Genomic DNA, 23,610 nt, shown 5'->3' with positions numbered 1-23,610 from the left:
AAATACAAAAAAGGATTGCTCAAAGTACCATTCTTATCTTGGGGGAAAAAAATTTATACTACAGTTACTTAGCAATTTAGAATAGCAAGAAAGAAAACAGTCAACATAAGGTACCATGTCAAATGTTAGCACTCAACGTTTCTCCAACCATTTCATTAAATATATCTAACATGAATAACAACTTTCCCATAACTTTCCCTGATTCTTTGTAATCCAGGTGGAATTAAGAAGTGAAACAGCTAAAAAGACATTAACAGCAGGATAAAGATAGAGGAGAATTCTAACAATATTCATCAAACACCAACCATGTACAATAGAAACTGAAAACCAAGTGCACAAAATAGTCATCGCACAGGTGACATTAATACAGAGGACAGCTGCTCCCTAAATCATTAAAATTTATCTGCACTGAGCCTAACTCTTCAAGGGGGCAGGAAAGGAAATGTAGTTTTATAACATGGTTCCAAAATTCTCTAACACATCTTCCATTGAGAGGTAGGGTCTATATCCCCTTCCTTTGAATTTGGACAGGCTTATGATAACTTCGACCAATGGAACATAACTCAGGTAATAATATGTGACTCCAGAAGCTACAAAGAAGCCATGCAACTTTCACATACACTCTGGAGAAAACTATCCATCACGTAAGAAATCTAACAATCCTGAAAATGACATGCTGAAGGGGCCACATGTGGGCACTCCCAAATGACAGCCCCCAACCGCCAGCAGAATGAGTGAGCCAGCATGGCTGTCTAGTCCAGCTGGGCCTCAGCTGATTTTGGCCCAACCAGCAACCAATATCTGACTGCAGCCACATGCAAGACCCCAAGACACAACTGTAGAGGAATCTGTCTTCAATCTTCTACAAAAGTTTTCAAGTACAAGAACAATCTGGACATCTGTATAAAGTATCTAAAACAGAATTAAATTAAAATATTTTCTAGAATAATTCCTTTTTTCACTATTTCTTTTTTCCTTTTGGCACTAATCCTTTTTGGCACTGTCCTTAACTTCTTTTTCCAACCCAGGATGCTCCTCCCTACAATATGCCTCAATCTTAAACTTCCTTCACAATTCACCTCCAGCTAGTTTCTCTGACATACTTTCATGAATACTGAATAATACCTGTCCCATGACCTATTGCTTCCCTGGTGCCCCATGACCTACTGCTTCCCTGGTAGCTCAGACGGTAAAGTGTCTGCCTGCAATGCAGGAGACCTGGGTTCGATCCCTGGGTTGGGACGATCCCCTGGAGAAGGAAAAGGCAACCCACTCCAGTACTCTTGCCTGGAAAATTTCATGGACAGAGGAGCCTGGTAGGTTACGGTCCATTGGGTCGCAAAGAGTCAGATACAATGGAGCGACTTCACTCTCCATGACCTAGAATTTTCCCAGTGCTATTATATACAGTCTATAATACACTTTTATTTATTTGTATAATATATCTAATTTATTCTCCAATAACTTATTGCATGTTTTATTTTCTAAATTCCTTGAGAACTGAAGGTGTCTTCCACTTCCATACTCAGTTCATAAATGCTGTGAAGATGCAAAGAACTGCATCTAAATAAACAGAAAAGGTTCACTAGAGGGCACTCTTCACCTAAAAGTAATCTCTAGAAATTCAACATATTTCTTTTCACTGTTGCATCAAAATATGGTATGAATCTCACACTCAATTAACAACTAACTACTATAAAATCAAAATAAAAATAATATTTCTTCCTTTTCTGAATCTACTTTATCCTGTTATCTACTGCTTTAATATAATGGTTAAAAACAGAAGAACAAAAACAGACAAACGAATAGAGAGGCAAGAAATAAACCCACACACCTACAATCAATTAATCTATGATGAAGGAGGCAAGAATATACAATGGAAAAAAAGCAGTCTCTTTAGCGAATAGTGTTGGGAAAGCAGGATAGCCACATGTAAATCAATTAAATTAGAACAAACACTCCCGCACATCACATATAAAAACAAACTCACAATGGTTTAAAACCTAACTATAAGACATGCTACCATAAATCTCCTAGAAGAAAACTTAGGGAAAATATTCTCACATTTAAAACGTAGCAATATTTTCTTGGATCAGCCTTTTAAGGCAAAAGAAATAAAAGTAAATATAAACAAATGGAACCTAATCAAACTTAAAAGCTTCTGCACAGCAAAGGAAACCATCAGCAAAATGAAAAGACAAACTATGAAATGGGAGAAAATATTTGCAAATGATGCAATCGACAAGGGGCTAATATCCAAAATATACAACTCAATATAAAAAAAAATCAAAATATGGGCAAAAGAACTAAATAAGTATTTCTCCAAAGAAGAAATACAGATGGCCAACAGGCACATGAAAAAAATATTCAACACTGCTAACTATTAGAGAAATGCAAATCAAAATCACAAGGAAGTATATCACCAGTCAGAATGTCTGTCATCAAAGTGCCTACAAACAATAAATGCTGGAGAGGGTGTGGAAGAAAGGAAACCCCCTTACTCTGTTGATGGGAACGTACATTGGGAGCAACCATGATGGAGAACATCACGGAGGCTGCTTAAAGAACGAAGATAGGGAAAAAAAAAAAAAAAGAACGAAAATAGAGCTACCACGTGATCTAGCATTCCCACTCCTGGGCATACAGGCAGAGAAGACAGAAAACTCTAATTCAAAAGATACATGCACCTCAACGTTCACAGCAGCATTATTTACACTAGCCAAAACATGGGAACAACCCAAGTACCCATCAACAGACCACTGGTTTAAGAAGATGTTGTGTATATAACATACACAATGAAAGTCATAAGAATAAAATATTGCCATTTCCAGCAACATGGATGGACCTAGAGGTTATCACACTAAATGAAGACAGAGAAAAACAAATAATATATATCACTTATATGTGAAATCTAAAAAAAAAAAACAAATGAATCTATTTACAAAACAAATAAAGTCACAGACATAGAAAACAAACTTACGGTTACTAAAAGGGAAAAGGAAGGGGGAGAAAGACAAATTTGGAGTATGGAATTGAAGATACAAACTATTATATATAAAACAGGTACAAAACAAGGATTTACTGTATAACACAGAGAACTATATTCAATATCTGAAAATAAAATATAACAGAAAATAATGTGAAAAATATATATATATAACTAGTCACTATACCTGAAACTTAACACAATATTGGAAATCAATTATACTTGAACTGTTTAATTTTTAAAATAACAGAACAATAAACACAATAAAAATTTTCTGGCAACTCCAAATTCTTATGGGGAAGTATGGACAATCTAGCGTAGGATAAATTTTTATAGATTACATGGTGCCTGATATATCATAGGCACTCGGATATTAAAAGAACACACAGAAATTAAAGGTCACCTTAAAGTCACTGTTGGAATTTGTAGTAAATACGAAAGAATTTATACATTATATTGAAAACTGATGGGAAATTAGCACTGAATCATAAGTTAAGATTTAAAAAAACTAAGTATCAGTCAAATATAAATAAAAGTTTATTTCACTTATCTTCTCCACCAGATTTGGAAAAATCTACAAACAGACAATTTTTATTATTTTTTTCATGTTAAGTGTCTTATATATGAGGATAATGCTAAAATTGCTGAATGAAAAACAATCTAAAACCTCTAACAGATTTGAGTTTTTAAAACTACCTCTGAACTATATAACATAAGCATTTTATGGGAAAAAACATGTCAAGTAAAGTTAGTGTTTAAAAAATTAAGTTTTGGAGGTCCTGGAAAAGATGTAAGTATACCCTGAAGTAAAAAACAGAACTTTACCAAACTGCAGAAAATATTAAAAATGAAAGTCTGATGCAAATGAATTTCATGTGAACTCTGGAAGGAAGGATTCCAAAATTATGCATTTAAAAAATAAATATATTAATACATATTTAATTTTTATAATGCATTTTTCAAAAGACACTGTGCCAAATCAATGTAATTGAGAAATAATGTGGAAGAAAAGAGAAAGATGGTAATCCTGATACAAGGCTGATCTTAACCCCTACTATTTATCCTGACCACAAAGTCCACTTCTGCTGGTCATTTCGCTTAGAAGAAAAAATGGAGAGAAGCTGAGAAGAGAAATTCTGTGTCCACTCAAAAGCAGAATATAAATTAACCAAATTAAAAATAAAAATAATCTTTTACATTTGTACTGGTGCTTTGCAATCCACAAAGCAATTTTGCATACATCATTGCATTTGATCCCAAGAACCCTAGGGAAGCAGACAGGGCAACTGGTTTTATCTCTGCCTCACAGATGAAGGAAATGAGGCTCAGAGAAACTAAAGGATTTGCTCAACAGCACATGCCTACAAAAGGCCAGAGCCAAGTATACAATCCAAGTCTTGAACTCACAAGCAGTGTTACAGGATATTGGACAAAAAAGTAAAAGGAGCTTACTGCAAAAAAAAAAAAAAAATCACCATTCAGTAGATGAATTTTTTTATTTTAAATATGTCAGTAACATATTCATTACACATTTCCAGACTTTCTTTCTTATTACTATGGCAATGCCTCTATTAATGAATTCTCTTGAAATTAAGCTCCTTTAAAATGAAGTTGGCAATACTCAAACAACAATAACACATACACACACTCTCTTCACAAACCACACAAAGAATAGTTGCCTGCGTTCACATCCAGGCATGCAAAAACAGAAAACAAAACAACAAACCATTATGTATGGATTCTATTAGGCTTGGTCTACCAAACTGAAAAGAACTAGCCCTTCTACTAAGAAAGGCAAAAAACAAACCTGATTTATGTTCTTTTTTACACAGGAATGAATGAATGAGGATAGAAATGATGAAAAAAGAGAAGGCAGAGAAAGATGGTGTCTTGTTTTTCATCATTCAGAACTGAAAAAGGGCCTGACAAGGGTGAAAAGGTCAGTAATCTTTCTTGCATCAAGTGGTTTCCAGTCCTGGAGAGAACAAACCAGAAACTGGTCTTCCTAAAGCTACTGGAGGCCTGTGTTTTGGAACACGGAGGAGTAAGGAACCTGTATCTGATCCAGCACAAGTTTTAGAGGACCCTCCCTTCCTGAGTATAGTTCTGGTCACATTCCTTACTGTTTCCAATCCTAATGTAAACCTTCCTCCCTTTTTTTCCCTTCTTCCCTTCTAACCTTTCTTAGTTAAAATTTAATTGTGTTTATATTGCAGCTTTCATTATTTGATAATCTAAGTCAGAAGGCAAAGGCTCAGAAGCCAAATAGCCTATGTTCTATATCTAGCTCACCACTTCCTGAGAACCTAGGGTAAATGACCTAATCTTTCTCTACCTCAGTTTCTTCATCTGCAAAATGGGTATCTCATTTGCTTCTTATGAAGATTAAATGAAATAATAGAAACAAGTATTTTAAACAGTGGCATATAGTAAATATTCAAAAATGTTAGCTGTTACCTATTATTTGTGCGTGTCTGTGTGCTCAGTCATTCAGTTGTGTTTTCCAGGCAAGAATACCGGAACAGGTTGCCATTTCCTACTCCAGAGGCTCTTCCTGACCCAGCGATCAAATCTGTATCCCCTGCATCTCCTTTACTGGCAGGTGGATTCTTTACCACTGAGCCATCTGGGAAGCCCTATTACCTATTATTTACTACTTATTTTCACTTCCAGGAACAAAGATCCTAAGAAATTATTTTATTTCACAAAAAAATAAGAACCACCTAAATGTGCAACAATTAGAAGACAATCAAACAAACAGAAAAAACAGGATGAAACTTCATTATCAAACGTTTAACAAAATTCAACATTTAAAATGTTAAATATCATAACCAATAAATATTCAACAAGTAGCATGTCGTTTCTAATATTAAAAATGACTAGAGTTTTGATTATCCTTAAGCAGTAGGAAAAAAGTGATTTTTTTTCTCCTATTCTATATATTCAAGTTTTCTATAATGAAGGTTCTTGTTTTTCATTAATTCAATTCAAAAAGTATTTACTGAGAGTCTATTGTACCCATGGCATTATGCTATATAACAGAGTTGGAACCAATCAAGGATGCATGACAATAATAGGCCTCACTGACTATTAGATTAGGCCTACATTTAAGACATTTATTTAAAGAATTCAGAATTCCCTATGGTCCAGCGGTTAGGGCTCAGTACTTTTGACTAGATGGCCCAGATTCAATCCCTGGTTGGGGAACTAAGATCCTGAAAGCTGTGCAACACAGCCACACAAGAAAGAAATAAAATATACATATTAAGACATGCAACTAAATAACACTGTGTAGCATTTTTAAAAATCCATGCTATAAGAATTCAGACACAGAAAATATACATATATGTGTGTGTGTATATATAATTATATACCTCCACATAGAACGCAGTGCTCTGAGATGCCAAGATTTCATAAAGGAAATATGACCTAAGAAGGGAATTCAGTGATAGGTAGGCAATTGAGTAAGTGGAGAAATAAGGAGGAAGGAATTTAATCATGATAGACACAGCCAAGAAAAAAAGACAGCCTTGTGAAAAAGACAAACAGTTTAACTGATACAAAGGATACCTGTTGAACACGGTGGGAATTCTATTCTAACTCTTAAGAGTAGTTATTGATTTTTCTCTAGGCAGGGGTCTGGAAGTAGCAAGAATCTTCTATGATTTTAATAAAAGTTACAGATCTTCTCCCAAGAAAAGTGCAAAGACACAACTGCATATATTCTATGTCCTGAAAACTCCTGACCATTCACAAGGCTGGACGAGCAGTACAGCCTCTTCTCATCGTACCGCAGTGCACCAGAGGTGAACAACTGATCTGAGTTAGTTCAGTCAGACACATTCTTTCAGAAATTTTGAAGCAGAATTCAGAAACAGTCAGCTTATGACACAAGGAAGCTGTATGTGGTCATCCTCCTCAAGGGCAAAGAGAAGCAGAGAAGGCCAGACCTCAGAGAATAAAGAAGAAGAATGAAGCTGGAGAAACAGAAATATGGTCTTCTACTTCTTTGTTTCAGTCTTTTGAGAAGTAGTTCTGTGGGATACCCAGTAACTTTCTTTTTTTTTTTTTTCATTTTTTTTCTTAAGTTGGTTTGGTACTTAAAACTAAAACAAAAAATCTTTAACTAAGACATACATGCACGCACACACCTATACACACATCTTCTTACAATTATGAGGAGTTGACAAACCCCCTTATCTGACTAACATATTGGAGCATGTCTTCCCAAATAAATAGGTTATAGGTATACCACAATAACAGTCATCTCAACCCTCATTCTAACTTTCTATTTGTGCCATGATATATAAAATGCTGGGAAGCGTATTTATTTCAAAATAATTCAGAAATAAAGGCGAAGTTTAGGTAAACAGATGTTTGAGGAAAAGAAAATGTCAAACAGGCCTCTAGAGTAATAATAAAAAATAATAATAATATAATGCCATCTAGCTTTTATACACCACTTTTAACTTCTTTAAAACTTCCACAATATTGCATGGCCAAGTAAAGAACTCAGGGTAAGTTAAATATCCTAAAATACCACTGTTGGGTAACTAAATCAAGTAGGTATCTTGTAGCTACAGAGTAACAGAACTTTTAGCAACTCCAGAAGTGTATAAACATAGAAATGTATAAACAGAATTTAACTTCTTTCACCAAAGAATGCTAAAAAAGATTTCTTGTTCACAAAATATTCACTCTTTTCCCATTAAATATTTTATCTAGTTTGCTACATGCGCTCTTAGAACACTTTAGTAAATAATGTCCAGGTGCTTCCTTTAATTCAGTTGAAAGTATTCTGTCAAACAATATTTTAAATGACAGAGTTGACATACTCTAATTTTTTTTTAAAAAGGATACACTCATATCTTAAAGGATCATACAACCAATCAAAGCATCAAGATCAAACACAGGCAAAAAAATAAAGATGATTTCCTCTATATTTTTGATGTTATATTTTACTTGCCTTGTTTTCCTCTATGCGCAATTTCTCGAACTTGCTCTCACTAATAGTATCCTGTTTCCATGCTTAGGGAAGGGCCTAGTGCAGTCTGTTTGTTAACATTACTTCCTATAACCAGGACTGACATTCTATAATACTGACATTAACACTCACTGAAATTCTGGTTAACAACACAGCCCAAGGATGATCGTTAATGGACATCCTCTATGGTGAAATCTGAATTGATAATCAGCTAACACAGATTTGCAATAGACTTCCTCCTTCCTGTTTTTACACTCCTGACCAAGATGTCTCTTCCTGTTGACTTTTGTGCTACTTGGTAAAAAGCTAAAGATGAGAAATGGAAAACACCTGATACATATAAATTAAATTTCTCCTCTAGGGTAACAAATTGAATTGCCAAGTAATTTAATTCAAAAAGCTTAAGCAAGTAAGCAGATTAATGTATGCAGAGGTGGACTATTTCCCCAGAAAAATTTAGAAAATTCAACAAAAATATCAAACCGTCTATGGCAGATCTAAAGGGCAGTTTGCCTAATAACCTAAGATCTCCCATCTATACATGCTACCAAAATCCTTTACAGCAGTTTTAATCTATAATTAAGGAGAAATTCACTTAAGATTGACTTCTCAGCAAAACAGCCAAAAACAAAACAACAAAAACCACCATTCATCATGGAAAACAAAACAGAAAATAAATTGAGCTTTATACTTATAACCTGTATACTCTATGCTAAAAACTACAGTTCAAGATATAGATATAATGTATATTACACCCAAAACTTTAGCAACAAATGTTCATAAAACACAAACTCTAAGAGATGTAAGAAGTGAGAATAACAAATTAATAAAATGGGACAGTAACACACCTCTCTCAGTTCAAGAAAGAAAGAAGACAGAACCGACCTATTTAATAGAGTCTGTGTGAAAATGAGAACTCAAATATAAAAAAGAATATGCTTTATTTTTAAGACTACATGAAACACTGATGAAAACTAACCATATATTAAGCCACAAATAGTAAAACCTCAATGAATTCCAAAGAATAGGATTTAGTTAAAATAGATTTACCTAACTGTAGTGAAATAAAATTAAAAATTAAAAGCCTTTTTTTTTTAATAAAAAAGACTTCACATCTGGAAATTTTTTAAAAACATACTATTTAAAAAGCTGTTGGATCAAACTGAAAATACAAAAATAAAGCAGAATTTCTTTAAAATAGCAATGGGGAAAAAATATCAGAATATATGAAATACAGCTAGATCAGTCACCAGAGAAAAATTAACAGCATTAAATAATTATCTCAATAAAACAAAATAAATGAATCAAGTACAAAACACAAAAAGCTAGAAAAAGAATAAAATAAATCAGAAGACATAAATCATTACATATAAAGGCAGAAAGGAATGACTTAGAAAATAAACTACTGGACTGAATAAATCCTGAGACAGATTGTTTAAGTCAACAAAATAGATCAACTACTAACAAACCTAATCAAGGAAAAAAATGAGTGAAATCACAAATACTGTATTCTAAATCAGAACTGACAAGGGGGATAAAACAAGCCATCAAAAACTGAAGGAAATTTTAACATGAGACTACATTACACAACTCAAATAAATTTGAAGAGATGGATAATTCAAAAGAATACAACTTACTGACTCTCTAGACAAAACCAACTGTAACAGAAAAAACAAGAGAAACGAGGTAAGATGCTCATACAAGGAAAAAAAAGAGGCACCTGATTTCATCAGGTAATTGTAACAAACCTTTAAAGATTAAATATTAATCAATGCTAATTATACTATTCTAAAGCACAGGAGAAGAAAGAAAACTTCTAATTTTATTTAATGAGATGAGCACAACATTGATTCAATGATGTGAGGAAAAGTGAAAGTCAAGTTGCTCAGTCGTGTCCGACTCTTTGTGACCCCATGGACTGTAGCCCACCAGGCTTCTCCGGCCATGGGATTTTCTAGGCAAGAGTACCAGAGTGGGGAAACCGCACCAAAAAAACTAGACCATGTCACTTATGAATATCAGTGCAAAAAAAAAAATCTTGAAAAGCATACGAACAAACAGAATTCAACAGCGCACTAAAAGAGCAATTCACTGACACAAATGTGATTTATTCTATGAAGACAGGACTATTTCAAAAACAATGCATTAATAAATTCAAGCATATTAATGTTATAATGGTATACAGCACATGAATAAACATGTAGATAATGAACAGGATAAAAAAATCTTAGATCCACCACATATAAAAATTTAGTAAATGATACCAGCAGCATCTGAAATCAATGTGAAAAAGATATGCTTTTTAATAAGAAGTGTTAAGATAGCTAGCTGGTTTGCCATATTAAAATAAAGACAAAAGCATACCATACTCCAGGAAAATTCAAAAAGATCAGAAATGTGAAAGTAAAAAATAAAATCATACAATTACCAAAAGAAAACATGAGTGGATTTACCTATAACCTAGCAGCATGGAAAACTTTCAAGCAAAAAGGAAAGATTGATTAATTTTATTTTCATAAAAACTTTTGCAAGACATCAGCATAGTAAAAGAGAAAATTTTAAAATATTTCCAACCAGTGGCAAGAATTGCAAAATATTTTTAATAATTTTGAAAATTTTGAAATATTTTGAATAGAAAACAATCACTAAATGTTCCATCCAGCACATCCTTCTACATTATCTGTGGCTTTCATTGTCTTTGAACCGTTTTACATTTCTGTAAATTGCTGGAAACTGATAGTGATGCAAGTTATTCTTGCCCATAGAAATGTAACACACTTTTATCAGTGGAATGCAACTGATTATTGCCCTGCAAATACTGACCAATTATATGCCTATTGATAAATCTATTTCAGCATTCTCATAGGCCAATATCATTTTTTGCCGTTGCCTTTGAAACAGTTGTAACATATTAATGGTTCCCTCATTATTTAATAAGTTAAATAAAATCTTTGGAATGCATTAATTTACTACCTGTATGACCTCCCTGGTGGCTCAGACGGTAAAGTGTCTGCCTACAAAGCAAGAGACCCAGGTTCAATCCCTGAATTGGGAAGATCTCCTGGAGAAGGAAATGGCAACCCACTCCAGTATTCTTGCCTGGAAAATCCCACGCAAAGAGTCGGACATGACTGAACGACTTCACTTTCTTTCTTTCTTTCACTATCTGCATGTGGAGCATAATTTTATCATTTTTTTTTAATTATCTTGTAATAGTTTTGGAGGGTTCATCAAAATTCCCAGTGGACTCACCGGGCAGAAACAGGAAACTGCACTGCCAGAGACCTTCACCTCTGCTTGAGGTTTTTGTTATTTTTTTTGGTTCCACAACCAGGGATTGATTTTGCAGTGAAAGTGCGGAATTCTAACTACTAGGCCACCAGGGAACTCTTCCTTTTTCTTTTTAGATTTTTATTTATTTTGGCTGTGCTGGGTCCTGACTGCAGAACTCAGGCTCTTCGTTGCCCCATGGCATGAGGGATCACTGAACTGGCGTCCCCTGCATTGCAAAGCAGATTTTTAACCACTGGACCTCCAGGGAAGTACCCCCGCTTTCGTTTTTAAAGGTCTCCTAGGAGGAAAACCCAAGTGGCAACATACATTTAACTTGACTGACTCCCTGTTTCTCCGAGTTTGGTCTCATTTTCCTCTCTACAGACCATGGCATCGGGTCCTGTCAATTCATGGCAAAGAGAAGAGGAAAAAGTATGAAGCATTGACAGATATTATTTTCTTGGGCTCCAAAATCACTGTGAACAGAAACTACAGCCATGAAATTAAAAGACGCTTGCTCCTTGGAAGGAGAGCTATGACAAATCTTATGTTTTTGTTTAGTCACCAAGTCATGTCCAACTCTTCATGTTCCCATAGACTGTAGCCCGTCAGGTCCCTCTATCCATGGGATTTCCCAGGCTCAAACCCACATCTCTTGCTTGGCAGCTGGAGTTTTTCCACTGAGCCATCAGGGAACGCCATGACAAACCTAGACAGCATATATTAAAAAGCAGAGACATCACTTTGCCAAGAAAGGTCTGTACTACAAGTCAAAGCTGTTATTTTTCCAGTGGTTATGTACAGATATGAGAGTTGGACCATCAAGAAGGCTGAATGCCAAAAATTGATGCTTTTGAACTGTGGTGCTGGAGAAGACTCTTGAGAGTCCCTTGGACTGCAAGCATATCCAACCAGTCCATTCTAAAGGAAATCAACCCTGAATATTCATTGCAAGGACTGATGCTCCAATACTTTGGCCACCTGATGCGAAGAGCCAACTCATTAGAAAAGACCCTGATGCTGGGGAAAACTGAAGGCAGGAGAAGAAGGGGGACAACAGAGGATGAGATGGTTGGATGATATCACTGACCCAACGGACATGAGTTTGAGCAACCTCTGGGAGATGGTGAAGGACAGGGAAGCCTGGTGTGCTGCAGTCCACGACAGAGCTAATGAACAGTGACAACGTTGAATGAGAGGATTAGTCAAACTATTTTAGGGAAGGGGTGGAGATTTCCAGGAGCTGGGCCACCATCCATCTTTTGGTCTTTTGATGGTGCCTTAGAACTGTCACTGGAGAAGGAAATGGCAACCCATTCCAGGTTGAATCCCAGGGACGGGGGAGCCTGGTGGGCTGCCGTCTATGGGGTCTCAGAGAGTTGGACACAACTGAAGCGACTTAGCAGCAGCAGCAGCAGCAGCAGCAGCAGAACTGTCACCCTGCTTATTTAACTTCTATGCAGAGTACATCATGAGAAACACTGGGCTGGAAGAAGCACAAGCTGGATTCAAGATTGCAGGGAGAAATATCAATAACCTGAGATATGCAGATGACACCACCCTTATGGCAGAAAGTGTAGAGGAACTCAAAAGCCTCTTGATGAAAGTGAAAGAGGAGAGTGAAAAAGTTGGCTTAAAGCTCAACATTCAGAAAACGAAGATCATGGCATCCAGTCCCATCACTTCATGGGAAATAGATGGGGAAACAGTGTCAGACTTTATTTTGGGGGGCTCCAAAATCACTGCAGATGGTGGCTGCAGCCATGAAATTAAAAGACGCTTACTCCTTGGAAGGAAAGTTATGACCAACCTAGACAGCACATTGAAAAGCAGAGACATTACTTTGCCAACAAAGGTCCGTCTAGTCAAGGCTATGGTTTTTCCCTGTGGTCATGTATGGATGTGAGAGTTGGACTGTGAAGAAAGCTGAGAGCCGAAGAATTGATGTGTTTGAACTGTGGTGTTGGAGAAGACTCTTGAGAGTCCCTTGGACTGCAAGGAGATCCAACCAGTCCATTCTGAAGGAGATCAGCCCTGGGATTTCTTTGGAAGGAATGATGCTAAAGCTGAAACTCCAGTACTTTGGCCACCTCATGCGAAGAGCTGACACATTGGAAAAGCCTCTGATGCTGGGAGGGATTGGGGGCAGGAGGAGAAGGGGACGACCGAGGATGAGATGGCTGGATGGCATCACAGACTCAATGGACATGAGTCTGAGTGAACTCCGGGAGATGGTGATGGACAGGGAGGGCTGGCGTGCTGTGATTCATGGGGTCGCAAAGAGTCGGACACGACTGAGCGACTGAAATGAACTGAACTGAACTAGAACTGTCACGGCACCTCTGGATGTGTTATTTAGCTTGCTAATTGAGGATCAAGGTCTAGTCAAAGTGACTTGTCTACCATCTTGGACCCCTTTGATTCTAATCAGCTTATGTTGTATCCATGGACTATGTCATGCTTTCAAAAGCTGTGTCCTGCCTCCTCTCCTACTTCAAAACTATGACCAAAGAAAACGAAAAGTGACTTTTGACTGTGTGGCCACAATATTCTTTTGACTCCAAAGAAAATAAATTAAAACTTTTTGGAAACTGTCCAACTAGGAGAAAATGTTTTTCTCCCCCTGTGCCTCGAGACCATGGCTCTCAGGGTCACTTATTTAGACCATCTCCAATTCCTGAAATTGAGGAGGGGGGAAAAAAAAACAGGAAAAGAAGCCTTTAAAAATTTTTTACTTATTCCATCTGTTATTATAAACTAGTGAGTTTTATACTGTGATTACTGATTCATGACTAAGTCTGGGAAATGAAGCTATGAGATTTCATGATGTGTCTGAGTGATAGTAGTTTAGTCTCTAAGTTGTGTCCAACTCTTGTGACCCCGTGGATGTAGACCGCTGGGTTCTTCTGTCCATGGGATTTTCCAGGCAAGAATACTGGAGTGGGTTTCCATTTTCTTCTCAGAGGGATCTTCTCAACCCAGCAATCGAACCCAGGTCTCCTGCATTGCAGGTATTCTCCTGCACTGCAGGCGGGCTCTTTACAGGCTGACCCACCAGGGAAGCCTTGTGTCTGTTTGGATACATGTATGTCTCAGAATGTGTCTTTGCCTTTGGACACTGTTGCATTTACATTAATTTACAAAACAGCTCTATTTAATTGACTTAAAGAAAAGCAGGCACTTAAAAATCAAACACTTCTAAATGCAAGAGACACTGAGCTATATGGTTTAATGTTTGCTTGTTGATATATGTGTATCAGTACTTTTGACCAGCTGTGCTAAGTCACTTCAGTTGTGTCTAATTCTTTGTGACCCTCTGGACTATAGTCCACCAGGCTTCTCTGTCCATGGGATTCTCCAGGCAAGAATACTGGCATGGGTTGCAATGCCTTCCTCCAGGGGATCTTCCCAACCCAGGGATAAACCCAAGTCTTGCTTGGCAGGCAGGTTCTTTACCACTACAGAGCTCACATGAACAAAACCAGAGAAAAGAAAGAAAGAAAGGGAAGTCGCTCAGTTGTGTCCAACTCTTTGTGACCCCATGGACTGTAGCCCACCAGGCTCCACTGTCCATGGGATTCTCCAGGCAAGAATGCCAGAGTGGGTTGCCATTTCCTTCTCCAGGGGATCTTCCCAACCCAGGGACCAAACCCAGGTCTCCCGTATTGCAGGCAGAGCTTTATCCTCTGAGCCACCAGGGAAGGGTTCCTTCCCTAAACCAGGGAACCCTTCCCTATTGCCTCAGGCTCTGCCTGTGGCACAATGTGAACTGACACTCTGCCTAGTGGACTAGCCTTATTAAGCTCTATTTCATCTTGTGGGCTTCCCTGGTGGCTCAGCTGATAGAGAATCCGTGGGCAGTGTGGGAGAACTGGATTTGATCCCTGGGTTGGGAAGATCCCGTGGCGAAGGGAAAGGCTACCCACTCCAGTATTCTGGCCTGGAGAATTCCATGGACTCTACAGTCCATGGGGTTGCAGAGATTTTGGACACCGTAAGCAACTTTCACTTTCATCTTGTAGCCAGGAGAAAGAATGGCTTTATTACTTTGCCAGGCAAAGGGGGGACACAGCACCTCAAGAATTGTGCCCTCCTCCCTGGTGAATAGGGAGAGGTTATATAATCAGTCAGTTTACCAAGAAGAACCACAGAAAATGTGCAGAGTCCTCTTGTGATCAGAACAAACCTCAGAGACTGGCCTGAAAAACTAACAGTGCACTCAAACACGCATTTGCACATCATGCTCACAGCAGCGTTCACAGCAGTCAAAAGCTGGGCGCAATCTGAGCAAACAAATATGGATGGACAAAAAGCAGTACATATATATAACGAAACATTACCCAGCCTCGGAAAGGAAGGACATTCTGACACAGCTACAACATGCATGCATGGACCTTGATGACATAATGTTAAGTGAGACAAGCCAGTCACAGAAGGACAATTATATGATTCCACTTATATGAGTTACCTAAAGCAATCATATTCTAAAAAGTATGATGGTAGCTACAAGGGGCTGGCAGGAAGGGACAATGGGGAGTTACCATTTAAACGTGTACAGTTTCAGTTTGGAAAGATGAAAAAGTTCTGGAGATGGATGGTGGCGATGGTTGCAGAGCAATGTGAATGTACTTTATGACATAAATTGTACACTTAAAAAGATAAATTTTATGTTACGTATATTTTACCACGATTTTTAAGTAACATTTAAAAGTCAAGACTGGGGAGATCAGGGGATTGAATCCACTAGAAAAATCATTAAGAAACTCTCCAAGCCAGAATACTGGAGTGGGTAGCCTTTCTCTCCTCGAGGGGATCTTCCTAACCCAGGGATCAAACCCACGTCTCCCACATTACAGGTGGATTCTTTACCAGCTGAGCCACAAGGGAAGCCATGAAATAGAAAGATAAATGAAAATTTTGTCCATTTATTCCTTCAAATTTCCTAAGTGTGATCTAATGTGTTCTAGCTGCTGGGGTGTATAGTAGATCCCTGGTGGTGCTTATTCACCTCCCAGCAGCTAAGGGCTCATAGCTACCATCTTCTCTGGAGACCTGCAAGTGGGAGGCACTCTGCCCAATAATGCCTGGGAAGGTATGCCCCCTGCCAGCACATACACTCTTGGGGCAGCCTGTAGCCAATGAAGGATTGCTGGAGGTGGGAGTAAAAGTTCAGCTTCAGTGCCTCAAAGTGCAACAACTTTGTGGTATCATTCTAACTCCAGAGCTTCTCCTGGAATCAGGCTGAGCCCACACTGAAGCTGAACCCACAGATTTACTGATCTCTTCCCTATCCTACTTTCCTCACTCCTGCAAGTTTCATCCAAACATACTGCCTCATCAAATCACTTGCATAAGGGGGGAAAAAATCTACCACTGGAAAAGGGACCATATTTAACTGAATCAGATTGTGAAACAACTTATGCCCTTGGGTATTGTTGAAAACAATAAAGCAACCAGTCAGCAATTATTGGAGTCTAATATCTGAGTGTGATGCCCAGATGGGCAGAAAACTTAACAGAGAGATCAGGGAAAGTCATCCCAGAGTGACTCGGTGCCAAGACTGTGCCCTCTGAGAAGCCACAGCAGAGACTTCACATTGTGAGGAAAATAAATACACTTGATTAAAATAGTACAGCCAAGCCATTAATTAACAAGCACAAAAATAAGCCCCAGAGGATGGTGGGGTGGTGGTAGGTTTAAGTATCCAGAGTTAATACAATATACTGTCTATACTGTCTGAATTTTCCAGTTTTCAACCACATCAACAAATTATGAGACAGGCAAAGAAATAGGAGACTCTGACCCAAACACAGGAAAAGAAACAGGCCCTGTGAGAGGACCTAGCGGGTGGAGTTAACAAAGGCTTCAAAGTACTGTGTTCACAGAACTAAAGAACACCATGCTCAAAGTAGTGAAAGAAGGCATGATGACAGTGTCTAACAAAATATTTGTGACACAGAGAGAGAAATTATAAAAACAACGAATTTGGAATTCTGGAGCTGAAAAGTCAACAACAGAAACGAAAACTCATCAAAGGATCTCAGCAGCAAATATAAATTGACAGAGGACAGACTACTTAAACACAGACCAACAGAAAAATGTAATCCAAACAACAGAGAGAAAAAAGAATGAAGGAAATACACAGAGCTTCAGAAAAATGTGAACGCCATTAAGCACACCGACATACACGTGATGGGAGTACCAAAGTAAAAAAGAGAGTGAAGAAAGAATATTTTTTAAAATGGCTAAAATTTCCCTAATTTGATGAAAAACATTAATTTAAACATCTAAGGTAATCAATAAACTACAAGAAGAATAAACACAAAGAAATCCATTCCCAGACACAACACAGTAAAATAATGAAAGACAAAAGGAAAATCTTGAAAGCAACAAGAGGGTGGGGTGGGGGAAACCACATACAAGGGGATCCCACTGAGATTAACAGCCGACTTATCATCAGCAAAAACGCAGGCCAAAAGGCAATGGGATGATACAGTCAAAGTGCTAAAAGAAAAAACTGCCAACCAAGAATCTCATAACTAACAAAGCTCTCTCTCGAAAAATGATGGTAAAATAAGGACCCTTGCAGATAAACAAAAGCTGAGAGAACTGTTAACAGCAGACCAGTCCTAAAAGAACTATGAATGGAAGGCCTTCATAAGAGCGTGCCCAGATGGCAATATGAACACACACACACACAGACACCAGGAAAGATAACTATGTAACTATAAAAGACACTATACGGACTTCCCTGGTGGTCCAGTGGCTAAGACTCTACTTTTCACAATGGAGGGGGCCCAGGTTATATCCCTAGTCAGGAAACTAGATCCTGCATGCAACAATTAAAGATTTCACATGTCAGGGCAAGTAAGACCTGGCACAATTAAATACAAGATTTTTTTTTAAAGACAGTATAAATGCATCTTTCTTCCTTTACTGATTGAAAAAGCAACGGCAGAAGACAACATGTACATAACTGTACTGACAATATATATTTCAACTATAGAAATATATTTGAAAATAACAGCACAAATGTGGGAGCAAAGCTGTACTGGAATAAGAAAACAACACAACCAAAAACTCAGCATCAAATGAAGAGATTTATAAATGGTAAATAAGGCTAACATAACAAACTCTATAAATATACTTGCTCTCCTTCCCTCAGCTTCTGTGGAAAATAAAAAACCATATGTAGTAAGAATTTTAACAAGGTATTGTTGGATTTGTAACATATATAGATGTAAGATATAACAATAATAGCACAAGAGGGACTAGAGCTATGTTGTTATTGTTCAGTCACCCAGTTGTGTCCGACTCCTTGTGATTCCACGGACTGCAGCAGGCCAGGCTTCCCTGCCCCTCACCATCTCCTGGAGTTTGCCCAAGTTCATGTCCATTGCATCAGTGATGCCATCCAATCACATCTCCTATTCTGATGCCCTCTTCTTCTTCCCTCAGTCTTTCCCAGCATCAGGGACTTTTCCAATGAGTCAGCTGTCCGCATCAGGTGACCAAAATACTGGAGCTTCAGCTTCAGTATCAGTCCTTCCAGTGAGTATTCAGGGTTGATTTTAAGACTGACTGACTGGTTTGATCTTCCTGCTGTCCAAGGGACTCTCAACACCATAGTTCAAAGGCATCAATTCTTTGGTGCTCTACCATCTTTGCAATCCAGCTCTCACACCTGTACATGTCTACTGAGAAGACCGTAGCCTTGACTATATGGATCTTTGTCAGTAGAGTGCTGTCTCTGCTCTTCAACACACTGTCTAGCTGTGTCACGGCCTTCCTGCCAAGAAGCAATCATCTTCTGATTTCACGGCTGCAGTCACCACCTGCAGTGATTTTAGACCCCCAAAAGAGGAAATCTGTCACTGCTTCCACCTTTTCCCCTTCTATTTGCCATGAAGTAATGGGGCCAGGTGCCATGATCTTAGTTTTTTACTATTTGGTTTTAAGTTGACTTTTTCTCTCTCCTCCTTCATTCTCATCGAGAGATTCTTTGGTTCCTCTCCACTTTCTGCCAACAGAGTGGTATCATCCACTTATCTGAGGTTGTTGATGCTTCTCCCACATATCTTTATTCCAGCTTATAACTCACCCAGTCTGGCATTTCTCATGATGTGTTCAGTGTATAAGTTAAACAAACAGGGTGACAACAGATAGCCCTATCAATACTCCTTTCTCAGTCCTGAACCAATCAGTCGTTCCATACAGGGTTCTAACTGTTGCTTCCTGACCCACATACAGATTTCTCAGGAGACAGGTAAGATGGTCTATATAGCCATCTCTTTAAGAGCATTCCATAGTTTGTTATGATCCACATGGTCAAAGGTTTTAGCATAACTGAAACAGAGGTAGATGTTTTTCTGGAATTCCATTGCTTTCTCTGTGATCCAGAAAGTGTTGGCAATTTGATCTCTGGTTCCTCTGCCTTTTCTAAACCCAGATGGGCCATCTCAAGGTTCTTGGTTCATATAATGCTGAAGCCTAGCATGCAAGATTTTAAGCATGACCTTAATAGCATGGAGACAAGTGCAACTGTCTGATGGTTTGAACATCCCTTAGTAATGCCCTTCTTGGGAAACGGGATGAGAATTGACTTTTTCCAGTCCTGTGCCACTGCTGGGTCTTCCAGATTTGCTGATATATTGAGTGCAACACGTTGATAGCATCATTTTTTAGAGTTTTGAATAGCTCCACTGAAATTCCATTGCATCCACTAGTTTTATTGACAGTAATGCTTCCTAAGGCCCACCTGACCCCACACTTCAGAATGTCTGGCTCTGGGTAACTGACCACACCATCACAGTTATCTGGTTCATTAAGATCTTTTTTGTACAGTTCCTCTGTGTATTCTTTCTATCTCTTCTTGATCTCTTCTGTTTCTACTAGGTCTCAACCGTTTCTGTCTTTTATTGTGCCCATCTTTACATGAAATGTTCCCTTGGTATTTCCAATTTTCCTGAAAAGATCTCTGGTCTTTCCCCTTCTATTGTTTTCCTCTATTTTTACTCACTGTTCATTGAAGGCCTTCTATATAGAATTACAGAATTATAAATTATAGAATTTAGAATTAATCTGAAACTGACTCTGAGAGCAACCACTAAGAAATCAATTTTTTAAATACTGGGAAAAATCATTAAAGTAACTAAAATATTACACTATAAAATATTCACTTAACAAAAAATAGAAAAAAAGGAACAGAGGAGCAAAAAAAAAAAACTAGACATACAGTAAACAAAAAGTAAAATGACAGATACAAATCCAACTATATAAATATTAACATTCAACATGAACAGATGAAACAGTACAGACAGAAGTTAGAGATCATGGGCTTCCTTGGTAATTCAGTGATAAAGAATCCACCTGCCCACGCAGGAAACGTGGGTTCAATCCCTAATCCAGGAAGATCCTACTTGCTGTGGAGCAACTGTGCCCATGTGCCACAACCACTGAGCCTGGGCTCTAGAGCCCAGGAACTGCAACTACTGAGCCCACACACACCCTAGAGCCTGTGCCCTGCAACAAGAGAAGCCCTCACAGTGAGAAGCCTGCACACCTCCAACCAGAGAGGAGCCCTCACTTGCCACAACTAGAAAAAAGCCTGTGGAGCAACAAAGATCCAGCAGTCAAAACTAATAAAATAAATAAAGTTATATTTTTAAAAAGTCAGGTTATGAAACTGGATAAACAACATGCTCCAACAATATGCTATCTACAGGAGATACATTTTGGATTCAAGGATAAAAAAAGGTTGAAAGTAAAAAGATAAAAAGAGATATACCATACAAAGAGCAACCAAAAGAAAGCTAGAGTAGCTTCACTAATATCAGACAAAACAAACTTAAAAATAAGTCTAGAAGACTTTCCCGGCTGTCCAGTGGTTAAGACTTCACCTTCCAATGCAGGGGGTGAGGGCTCAATCCCTGGTCAGGTGGCTAAGATCCCACATGCCTCAGGGCCAAAAAAACAAAACATAAAAAAAAACGGAAGCAACACTGTAACAAATTCAATACAGACACTGAAAAGCAATTAAAAAATAAAATAAGTCTAGAGATAAAGAGGAACATTTGATAATGTAAAAGAGTCAATCAATCGAAAATATATACCAAGTATCACTATGAACAAAGCTAGCGGAGATGATGGAATTCCAGCTGAGCCATTTCAAATCCTAAAAGATGATGCTGTGAAAGTGATGCACGCAATATGCCAGCAAATTTGGAAAACTCAGCAGTGGCCACAGGACTGGAAAAGGTCTGTTTTCACTCCAATCCCAAAGAAAGGCAATGCAAAAGAATGTTCTAACTACTACACAACTGCACTCACTTCACATGCTAGCAAGTAATGCTCAAAATTCTCCAAGCTAGACTTTAACAGTACGTGAACAAAGAACTTCTAGATGTTCATGCTGGATTTAGAAAAGGCAGAGGAACCAGAGATCAAATTGCCAACATCCACTGGATAATAGAAAAAGCAAAAATGAAAAAATAAAAAAAATTTAAAAAAAAAAGAAAAAGCAAGGGAATTCCAGAAAAACATCTACTTCTACTTCACTGACTACACTAAATCCTCTGACTGTGTGAGTCACAACAAACTGTATAAAATTCTTAAAAGATGGGAATACTAGACCACCTTACCTGCCTCCTGAGTAACCTGTATGCAGGTCCAGAAGTAACAATTAGAACCAGAAATGGAACAATGGACTGGTTCCAAGCTGGGAAGAGTACATCAAGAGTGTATATTGTCACCCTGCTTATTTAACTTATATGCAGAATTCATCATGTGAAATGCCAGGCTGGATGAAGCACAAGCTGAATCAAGATTGCCAGGAAAAATATCAATACCCTCAGATATGCAGATGACACCAACCCATGGCAGAAAGTGAAGAGGAGCTAAAGAGCCTCTTGACGAAAGAGGAGAGTGAAAAAATTGGCTTAAAACTAAACATTAAAAAAAACCAAGATCATGGCATCCAGTCCCATCACTACATGGCAAATAGATGGGGAAATAATGGAAACAGTGACACACTTTATTTTCTTGGGCTCCAAAATCACTCTGAATGGTGACTGCAGCCACGAAATTAAGACACTTTCTCCTTGAAAGAAAAGTTATGACAAACCTAGACAGCATATTAAAAAGCAGAGACATTACTTTGTCAACAAAGGTCTGTCTAGTCAAGGCTATGGTTTTTCCAGTAGTCATGTATGGATGTGACAGCTGGACCATAAAGAAGGCTGAGCACTGAAGAATTGATGCCTTTGAACTGTGGTGTTGAAGAAGACCCTTGTGAGTCCCCTGGACTGCAAGGAGATCAAACCAGTCAATCCTGAAGGAAACCAACCCTGAATATTCATTGGAAGGACTGATGCTGAAGCTGAAGATTCAATACTTTGGCCACCTGATGCGAAGAACTGACTCACTGGAAAAGACCCTGGTGCTGGGAATGACTGAGGGCAGGAGGAGAAGGAGGCAACAGAGGACAAGATGGTTGGATGGTATCACTGACTCAATGGATACGAGTTTGAGCAAACTCAGGGAGATGGTGAAGGACAGGGAAGCCTGGCATGCTGCAGTCCACGGGGTCACGAAGCATCAGACACAACTGAGCGACTGAACAACAACAACAAATACACCTTTATGGGCTTCCCCAATGCCTCAGCACAGAGTCGGACACAACTGAAGTGACTTAGCAATGCCTCAGCAGTAAAGAATCTACCTGCAATGCAGGAGACTCGAGAGATGCAGGTATGATCCCTGGGAAGGGAGTTCCCCTGAGGAAGGAAATGGCAACTTACTCCAATATTCTTGTGTGAAAATCCCCATGGACAGAGGAGCCAAAGGAACACAAAGAGTCAGACACACTGAGCAAACACATGCACCTAAAAACAGAGCCCCAAATACATGAAGCAAAAGCTACCCATTGCCCAATAATGGACAGAACAACAAGTAAAAGATCAAAAGGGAAGTAGAAGACCCAAACAACTATAACCTAATGAGACCTGAGAGACGTCTATAGCATCTTCCACCCAGTAACATCAGCATACACACTCTTCTGAAGTGAACAGGTAACATTTTCCAGGACAGACCACATGTTAGGCTGTAAAACAAGCCTAAGTGAATTTAAAAGGACTGAAATCATACAAAATATGATCTCTGACCAAATACAATGAAATTACGCATTAGTAACAGAAAGGCATTTGAGAAATTCACAAATATGTTGAAATTTAACAACGTATTTCTAAGTAACCAATGACTCAAAGAACAAATCACAAAGAAAATTTTAAAAATACTTTGAAAGGAATAAAAATGAAAACACACAATACCAAAACTTATGAGATGATGTTAAAGTTGATAAAATTGACAA

General features: G+C 38.2%; 1 protein-coding gene across 8 annotated transcripts in view; it reads right to left on the bottom strand.

Moving 5' to 3' along the window:
• The window catches only part of EXOC6 (exocyst complex component 6), a 193,188-nt gene that overhangs the window by 151,022 nt on the left and 18,556 nt on the right, over window positions 1-23,610 (bottom strand). The window contains exon 1 of one of the 8 annotated variants that reach the window (XM_069567530.1): window positions 7,953-8,223. The exons of the other annotated variants lie outside the window; for them this stretch is intronic. The gene's annotated coding sequence lies outside the window, so the exon portion shown is untranslated. Of the gene's footprint in view, window positions 1-7,952; window positions 8,224-23,610 lie in introns of those variants that run through there. 8 annotated transcript variants of the gene reach the window in all.

Source organism: Ovis canadensis, chromosome 22 (assembly GCF_042477335.2).
Source record: "Ovis canadensis isolate MfBH-ARS-UI-01 breed Bighorn chromosome 22, ARS-UI_OviCan_v2, whole genome shotgun sequence".
In the NCBI taxonomy this organism is placed as follows: domain Eukaryota; kingdom Metazoa; phylum Chordata; class Mammalia; order Artiodactyla; family Bovidae; genus Ovis; species Ovis canadensis.
Note: the sequence above shows the minus strand (reverse complement) of the source record. Positions and strands in the feature narration are given on the sequence as shown.